The following is a 9,477-nucleotide window of genomic DNA, read 5'->3' on the forward strand; positions in this document are numbered from 1 at the left end:
ATTTCGTGCTTAGCTTACTGTGCTGCCCCACTTGTATTTCAGCAGTTTCTGTCATTGCATCCAGATATGATACGAGTAGCAGCATACTGACAATAAGTCGGGTCTATTGGCTTTGTCAATGGTTGTTGGTTGCATAAAATAAACAAGCAACCACGATGGCTTGGGCTATAGTATGCGGCAGGGTTGGGTATAAAAAAATAAAATAAAAAAAAAGAGGCCAAATTATGCGGTATAATGCAGCACATTTGGGTGCATTGGGGGACTAAATGGGTGCAAGCTGCGGAAAGATAGTGGGAACACAAGTCACTTGGGGGACATTACCTGGCCTGTAGTCACATCACACGGCTGATGTACGCCCATCCAATACCTGGCCTCTCTGAAGAGAGCAAGCAGCGATGTGCGAGTGTATGAAGGGGTGCACAGCGCTGAAGGAGGTTACAATGGGTTGAGAGGGGGTGAAGGGTGAAATAACTTGCAACACCACATACCATCGTCCTGCCCTAACAGCCCCACATAACGCCTTAATTTGCTTAAATGTGAGGGAGAGTACAGCAGCAAAAAGTGGATTGAAAGGATAACGCCAGCAGCGTGGGTAATGTAATAAAGGGAGTGGCTTAAATAACGTGCAAAAAAAACCCCAGGTTTAAATATACTTTTGTTTTGTAATGAATAACAGAATTTTAAAACTTCACCTATATGTGCAACTGCATTTACGGCACATTTGCCTCTCCTAACGCGGATACTGATCTTTACGAGGATGAAAAAAAAGGCAAGCAGAGATGTGAAGGAGAATGTAGCAATTTGTCAAACTGTGAAGTGGAATGCTTTAGAAATGCACTGACACCTTGTTTGAAAAAGACTTCCAAGTGTAGCCGCCATCCAGTCTGGACTGGTGTGAAACGTCCAAACAGTTACTACTTGTGGTTAAATGCGGGTATGCCGTAGCTGAATAAAGACAATGGTTCCCTCCTCGTAAAGATCAGTATCAGAGTGAGGAAAGGCAAATGTGGCGTCAATGCAGTTGCACATATGGGTGAAGTTTTCAAAGCAAAATAGGCTGTTCGTAGTAGTCAAAAGCACAGACCAAAACAGAGATGTCCAATAAGGAAGTCAAAAACATTTTTTTTTTTTTCAGAAGTAGAGTTCTCTGGACCTTAAGTAAATGCTTAATCTAATAATAACAGGGACAGAGGGAAACGTGAGAAGGAGCTGCAATTACATAAAGTGTATTACTTGTGGACGAGGCTGGCTTTGTGTAATTAAGCTAATAATAACAGGGACAGAGGAAATTGCAACAAGCTCTCGGCATTGCATGGCTGAGGGCGGGGGAGCGGATTCCTTGTGTTTAAGAGCTTGCAGGAGGAGCGGCTCCTTTAACAAGCTCTCGGCATTGCGTGGCGGGGGCGGATTCCTTTCAAGTCTGATGCCGAGGCTCACAGGCTGCCAAATGGTGTGCGTTGTGCATGCGCCCTGCGCACATACACTGTAGGCAATCCGCTTTTGGGTGCATTTTTGAGAGCCCTTACTGAAGTCTCGCTGAGAACGCATGCGTGTTGTCTCAGCGAGACCTAAAAAACAATGATTTGTCCCAGTTGATGCGATATCCAGAATAGGAACCAAAAGATCATATTATGTGAATAAGCCTATAGAACGTTTGTCAGGTGGTGTGCGTAAAGACGGATATCATCCGCATAAAGCGAAATGCGCTCTTTCCAGCCCCCCTCCTCCCCAGATCGATCCACCTCACCAGCGGATTCCCCCCTAATGGCTCAAGCGCCAGTGTGAATACCATCGGGTACAGAAGACACCCCTGGCGCGTTCCCCTGTGCAATGCAAAGGCTCTTGAAATGACCCCGTTAACCCGAACTCTGGCCTCGCGCGTCTGAGAGGAGAGCGGCTGGGACATCCGACTGCCTTTGAGTCATGTTCATGACTCCATATAAATGCCTCAAATTGAGGCCTAACACCTGATTGACCCGGGTGAATCAACGATTGCAAAACCGGGCCCAACCGGTTTGCGGTAATCTTGGCCAGAACCTTGGCCTCGAAATTTAAAAGGGAGATGGGCCTGTAGGAGTTACAGAGGTCATGCGTTTTTCCTTTTTTAAGAAATACAACAATAGTTGCCATTCTTATGTCTTCTGGAAGTTGGCCGGCTTCGGATGATTCCTTAAACATGTCAAGCATGTCGGGAGCCAGCTTGCTCGCCACACATTTAATCAGCTCAGTTGGGAGCCCATTCAGGCCCGCCGCTTTCCCAGACGCAAAGCATTTTCTGCTTCTTCCAGATGCAAGTCAGAATTGAGTGCCTCCCTGTCCCGGCTCTGAAGTCGGCAGAGAAATGTCACGCAGGAATTCAGTGCATTCCGATTTCCCCCCCCTCCATGTGGATTGAGACTGATAAACGTTTTCATAATATTTGGCAAAGATTTCCTTTAGGGCTGCCCCTGTACCACCCTGCGTCCCCTCTGTGGTCCGGAGATCTCGGAGATCCAGTTGGGACTCCTGTCCCTCTGTTCCAGCCAAGCAATCAATTTGTTGGCTTTGTCACCCAAATCATAGACTGTATGGTGTGGCGATCGCGTGTGCCAGAGCTGCGTTTTTGGCAAGGTCTCAAAGGTATTGCTCTTCGAGTTTCAGGGAGTGCTTGAGCCTACCGACACCCCTGGGGGTCCGCGGCCACTGTGCGTTCCAAGGCAAGTATCTCCCGTTCGAGTTCCTTGCACCAGAGTAGTTTTCTTTACGTTTAGAACTGCACGTCGCCTGCAAAATCCCTCGCCACCGCTTTATACACTTCCCAGAGGATACTGGCGGAGCTAACAGAGCCAATGTTGGACTTGGCCCTTCTGGCAGGTTCACCCCTGAACTTTTTTTGCTTTTCAATGGTGACCTGGTGATAGTGATTTTTGGTTTCTGCGCACTTTACCCCTGTGTCCCAGGGTAAAGTGCGTGCGTGTGGTGAGGTTGGCCTGCCCTCCCATAAGAATGCATGGGGAATGTATGTGTCCCTGGTAGTTCCTGATGCGTGGGGAGTTCAGGTGCGAGTTTGGTATGTGCGGACTCGTGTGAGTGAATGCTGCGCGATGATGTGTGCGGCGTGATTGTGTCTAGTGTGGAAGTGCCACTTCTAGAAGTTGGCATGTTTGTGTAATTTGTGTCTGGCTTGTGATTGGCTGGAGCTGGCTGGTGAGCCTGGCTCCATGAGTCATGATGGGTCTGCTCCGGTGGTGAGTGTTGAGATTAGCATGAGTGATGTGAGGGAGGAGTACACCTGGGACCTGAATAGGGCTGGGCTTTCCCCACACAATGCTGGCTCCGCCCCCTGTGGTGCGTCTAATGACCCTAGCCTGCCTAGTGAATGGAAAGGGTGGCTGAGGAAAACAAAGTGCTCCAAAACCAGCTGCGACTGATTTTTCCCCCACCCTGCACCCTGAGACAAAGGGATTTACTATATAAAAAGTGGCTGTGACCTCTTACAAAATGTTCTCTTGCTGATCTTACTGGAGAGGGGGGCCTGCTGCTGCTGGGCGCCAGAAGGACCGCCACTGGGGATTGCCTCCCTGCCTAGGAGGACCCTGTGAGCTGGCTCTGGGCCCAGCCTTGCCCCCCCCCCCACATCCTGAAGGACTTTGCCTGGACCTGGTGACTTTGTTTGCCAAGCGCCTGGGAGGCGCTTTATTTCTGCGTCCTAAGGGCTCCTTGTTTTCCCCTTTCTGAAGCCCCGTACCTCTGACCCCAAGAGAGGTGGAGCGAGTGGGGCCTTCGCAGCACGGAGCTGCATTTCCTCACGAGGGATTCCCTGGCATGAGGAACCCCCCTTTGTGCTATAATCGGCGCGGGAGCCTACCCCGTAATTTTGCCAGTTTTGTTCCCCTGACGGGTGCCCACCCCGCCAGGGACCTTGTGTCCGTATTTTTATTAATCTCTACCGGGTGCCCACCCCGGTGTATTCATACCACATCAAGTGGCTGCCCGGATTATAGCCGTGACGTGTTGTCCACCCCTCCGGGCCGCCGCGCTGCCTGCGACGACCCGGAAGTGATGCTGCCAAGAACCGGAAGCAGGAAGCCACTGGAGCCTATCCCACGCTCCTGCGTGTGCTGGAGGAACTTTGCCTCCCCTCGCCAGTCCCCCGGGTGGAGAGGGAGACCGGCAGTGCTCCCCGCTCCAGCCGCCGTCAGCAAGGAGCACCGGCCGCCAGAGCAGGGAGGTATCCTGAGTCCCGCCGGGAGCTACGGAGCCGCGAGAGGACGCCTCCACCAGAGACTGGTGAGTGTAGCAGGGGGCCGGTGTTGTGCTGGTGAGCCCCTGAGCGGGACTCCGACGACAGGAGCCTTGGTTCCGGGCACCCGAGGGTCCAGGGGGCATTGGTGGATTTCGAGTCCCCCGAGCGGGACTCCAACGAAGAGGCACATTTGTTCTAGAGCCCCCGAGGCTCAAAAGGGGGCACTTGTTTCTTTAGAGCCCCGGCACCATTTTGTATTCCAGCCTGCGAGGCTCCTGGGGCATTTGTGCATTTAGAGTCCCCAAGGCTGCCGGGGGCATAGTTGCTTTGGCCACAGAGCCTGCGAGGCTCACAGGTGGTTCTTGGCCCCTTGGTTGTTTCACGAGTCCCCAGAGAGGGGACTCCAACGTCCTGGGCCAACATTTGTTGCAGAGCCCACGAGAGGCTCCAGACTCCCACGTGTTCTTGGGTGCCAGTCTTTATTTCAGAGTCCCAGAAGAGAGCCAGGAGGCACGCTGGTGCCAGGCTCAGTTCTCCAGCTGCCCAGCACTTAGTGGGCAGCTGCTCCGTTTAGGCCCCTGCCATTTTGGGACACAGGGCGTTTCAGCCCCAGAGAGGCCAGTTGGCCTGGGGACAGTCACAGGGCAGAGTAGTTTCGGTCACACCTTCGGCCTCCCCCTGGAGACTGGTTTCCATCACACCTCTGGCCTCCCCTTGAGAACTGGTTTCGATTGCACCTCCGGCCTCCCCGAGAGCTGGCTCCACTCCCTGCTGGGTGTCTGGAAACCCCTGGACCCATCTTCAAAGGATCAAAGGGCCGGCTAGCAGGAAACCCCGACAATCAGCCCCGGGCCCCAGATAACCGCCTGCGAGGGCCCGGACTTCAAAGGGAAAAAAGGACTATAACAAGGCCCGCTCTGGAACTAACTGGCAGTTGAATCCTAGATGAAGAGAGCCCCGCTGACCTTGTCGCGGCTCAACCAACTCGAAAAAGAACGCTACCCGAACTTTGTAATCTCTGCCTGAGCCCTGCTGACGTTGTTGCGGCTACCTGTAACCATCTTTGCTGTAGCCCTGCTGACGTGGTCGCGGCTCCCTGTAACCATCTTTGCTGTAGCCCTGCTGACGTGGTCGCGGCTCCCTGTAACCATCTTTGCTGGAGCCCTGCTGACGTGGTCGCGGCTCCCTGTAACTATCTTTGTGGAGCCCTGCTGACGTGGTCGTGGCTTCCTGTAACCATCTTTGCTTGAGCCCTGCTGACGTGGTCGCGGCTCCCTGTAACCATCTTTGCTTGAGCCCTGCTGACGTGATTGCGGCTCCCTGTAACCATCTTTGCTTGAGCCCTGCTGACGTGGTCGCGGCTCCCTGTAACCATCTTTGCTTGAGCCCTGCTGACGTGGTCGCGGCTCCCTGTAACCATCTTTGCTTGAGCCCTGCTGACGAGGTCGCGGCTCCTCAAGAACTAAAGGACACTCCGCTCACTACTGCTCGAGCCCTGCTGACCTGGTCACGGCTCGAGGGTACTCTGGTCCGGCTGAACCGACGGCACTACTGAAACAACGTGGCTCGAGGAGGGTGAGTGGAACACTCAGTACGATCAGCATCTACAGTAGCCCCATATCCCCCGGCTCGAAGATTGAGAGCTGTGCCCCGGATACGCTCGTACTGGCCCCCGTACTGTGACTGTCCCGCTTTCCACACCCCTGCAACCAAGAACTTACGAACCCTTGAACTGAATGTAAATATATGACCTTTTAACCTGAAAGAACGTAATAACTACTGCTTGATAAAGAACTAGTTACTCGGTACACAGCTGTGTGGTGTCCATTTATAGCACGGTGGAATCTCTGCGCATTCGATCTCAAATGAGAAGTACCCTCCTGTGAGGGTCTTACGCCTGTGCTCGGCAGCGCTCCTGGGAGAGGTGGGCCCCGGGGTGGTCCGGAGAACATCCTCTGTCCCCCCTGAGATCGCCCCTTCCAACAGTCCTGTAGATACATCCCCTGTAAATTCTGCCCGTGCCTGTTGGCCCATTGTAAGTGTGTGTTTTTATCTAATGTGTTTGGTACAATACAAAGCCTATTTTTATATATAACCTTGTGTGGAGTTTCCTTTGTGGTTGGCCTTGGGTGTTGTTGCTGGGTGCGCGCGCAAACACTTAACTTACATAGCCTCCGGGATAAGCCTTACTGCTCGCGCCACGTTGCCTAGAGGGTGAGCAGGGGTTATCTTGGCGTGTAACTCCCTTGCCCTGACGTAGGAATGGGGGTTTCTGCCTGACTCTGGTGCAAGCCTTAGCCAACCAGAAATCCCATTTCTAACAGCCAACATTCTCAGCAAAGTAAAGTTCTGTGCGTTCCTTAAAGCGCTCCCGAAATTCCTGGTCCCGAAACAAAAAGGGGTCCAATCTTGGCAGAAGAGACCAATCACAAGCTGGCCCGTGAAGCTGCACCTCCACTGGTGAGTGGTCGGATATTCCCTGCGACTTGTGGCACCCACCCTGGAAAAAACCCGCTGAGGTGTGTGTAAAATATATTCCAGCCGAGCCCAGCTGCCATGTGCCACAGAAATATGTGTATATTGTCTAGACCTGGGATTGTGGCTTCTCCAAAGATCCATCAGAGCCCGCGCAAATGAGTAGTGGGCGGGGCCCCTTTACTCCAGAGGAGAGAGTTTCCCTATCTATTTCAGGCGTAAGGGTATCGTTCATGTCACCCCCCCAATATCAAGTCCGGGCGGAGAGTCCAGTAGAAGCCAAGTAAGATCTGGAAACATAATGTGTAGTTGTGGGGCAATGTACACTGAGCAGACAATTACCACCTGCCCTCCCCAAATTCCTGACAGAGCCGCATAATGACCCAATGGGTCACACTATTTGCTCTGTATCACTAGAGGGATTGCATTTTTAATGAGTATGTCCCTGGATCCCGAAGTGAAACCAGCGTGAACCTGTAGTGTGTATCCGTACCTATTAAGGGCCAAGTACTTGTTCCCCCTCGAGGTGCATCTCCTGAAGTAAGACAATGTCTGTGCAGATTCTGTAGAACCATAGTACGTTTTGATTTTGTTCCCCAGACCATTTACATTCAAGGAGAGGATTGTCAACTTTTTGTTAGGTCGTGTGGCCATGTACTCAGCCTATACCAGCCAGCCCTCCCCCAGCAAGTTTAGACCCCCTCCCTTACGCGCGGCAGGAACAAGCCTGTAAATGTATGTCAGCTGACACAAAAATTGAAGCATTAGATCTGAAGCCAGAACTGTGAGAAGTTAGCCTGGCATATGATGTCCACTATTCTAGTGGGCACCTTGCACCAGTCTAAACGATCCTTATTGATGGTGGTTGTAAAATCAATCTTATAGACAAGCTATCCTAGTGGTAGCATGGACCAGCAGTCTTAGGCTAAAACTTCAGAGAGCATGTGAAGCAAGCTGTTTTACCAATTATAATCCCTTGAATACCAAATGAAAGGAAACCACACAAGGTATATATCAAATATATATGTATTTAATTCTAACACAACCCCTCTGCACTCTTTATGAGGTCAGAGATCGAAATACATCACAAGTTACTCAATTAGCATACGATAAGTTGCACAAATACAGTTATGCCCTAGGGGCCTCACAAACCATATACTAAGTAAGTGGTATAAGGACCACTTCAGAAATAGTGAATAGGCCTAGGGCCTAGGGAATTGCTGGGGCTACACTAAACGACCTATGGTTAGGAAGTAGGAGACCCACGGGAGACCCGTGCAGTGTCTAAACACAGTCGCGAGTTACCTTTGACTTATAATGGAGAACGTAAGAGTTACAAAGTTACTGTTTAAGGGCACTTCCGGATGGACTACGACAAAACCCCTTTAAACTAGGACAGTTTGAGGGTCAAGACCCACGGGAGCACCGGAGTACTCGTGTTACATCACCCAGGGAAGCCGGGTGCATAGGTGCCTTTTGGTGTCAGGTTTCTTCGATGTTTTCTATGGAGATCTGCAAAGAAGTGCTGCAGGCGACCAGAGGAAAAGTGTTCGGGTGGATCCAAGGGTGGATCGAAGATGTGAAGAACCTGAAAGCAGAGGGACAGAGTCTGGGTCACTAGCCAGTGACCAGGAAGGAACCAGGCGATGTCGAGTTGATTTCAGGTGAAGAGATGGAGCTTGTCTCTGCAGCCAGTAGAACCAGGAGGCGTCGACGACAACCAGGAGCTAGATTCGAGCTGTCCCACAAAGGATCTAGTTGACTGCGGTGTCGGTATCCGGACTGGACCCACAAAGCCTTGGCAAACGCAATCCACGCAGGAAGTGAAGATTGGCATCGGTGCAGACCAGCAAGGTCTGGGTAGCTTCTCCTTTGCAGGGAAGCTGGAGCAAGCCTGGAGCAACCAGGAAAGCAGTTTAGTTTCAAAGGAAAGTCTTCAGAGGGCTAACTAGCCAGCTGGCTAGCAACCGGGAAGACCCGTTGAGCTGAATTGCAAGAGCGGGCCCCACGCGGCACTCATGGAGTGTGGAGGGCTGAGCTTAGGTGCAAATGGCGCTCGGGTCTGGGGCTTCTCGTACCCCAATGCACAACTGCGAGTTTCCTGAGGAGTCGATGCAGTTGGCAAAATGCAGGATGTCCAGGGTGTCCGGTCCCACGTCTCTTGTGTCCGCCACAGGTCTCAGCTTTGCTGTGGATGTGGGTCGGAGTCCGAGAAGTCTGAGAGTCCAGTTCCTGTGTCGCTGAGTCTTCGGGTTCCGGCGGGAGCATCGAAAAAGCAGACCGGAAAGTTACTGGTGGTGCCTGTTTGCACAGGGTGGTCACTCCTTGACCACAAGGGAGATGTCTTCAGTCTTCTAGTCAGAATAGCACGTCGAAGGTCCAAGAGTTTCATATCAGAGTTCCGTTCCAGGATAATCTAAAGTCCTGGGAACACAGCACCTATCTTTATACTAAGAAAATGGACTGGATTACCTGCTAGGTCCCTCCTATGGGTGGACCTGAGAAGGGGTTGTTACACCCCTTTCCCTTTGTCCAGTTTCACGCCAGAGCGGGGCTGGAGTGCCCCAGCAACTGGTTTGAACCGGGCTATGCATGGAGCACCTTGTGTGCCCCAGGCAGTGTCTGGAAAAGCATTTTTCCATTCAACCCACCCTGCCCCAATACACTACAGGCTGTCTGGGGAGGTGCTGGCACCTCCCTCGACAGGAAACCTATTGTCTAAGCCTCCCTTGCTGGAGTTTCCCCCAGCAGAAGGAGGTCAGACTCGTGTCTGTGGC

At 52.1% G+C, this 9,477-nt stretch overlaps 1 protein-coding gene across 2 annotated transcripts in view; it reads left to right on the plus strand.

Moving 5' to 3' along the window:
• LOC144752980 (E3 ubiquitin-protein ligase TRIM39-like) overlaps positions 1–9,477 on the plus strand; it is a 134,693-nt gene that overhangs the window by 9,138 nt on the left and 116,078 nt on the right. The window lies entirely within an intron of this gene.

This window comes from Lissotriton helveticus, chromosome 5_1 (genome assembly GCF_964261635.1).
Source record: "Lissotriton helveticus chromosome 5_1, aLisHel1.1, whole genome shotgun sequence".
In the NCBI taxonomy this organism is placed as follows: domain Eukaryota; kingdom Metazoa; phylum Chordata; class Amphibia; order Caudata; family Salamandridae; genus Lissotriton; species Lissotriton helveticus.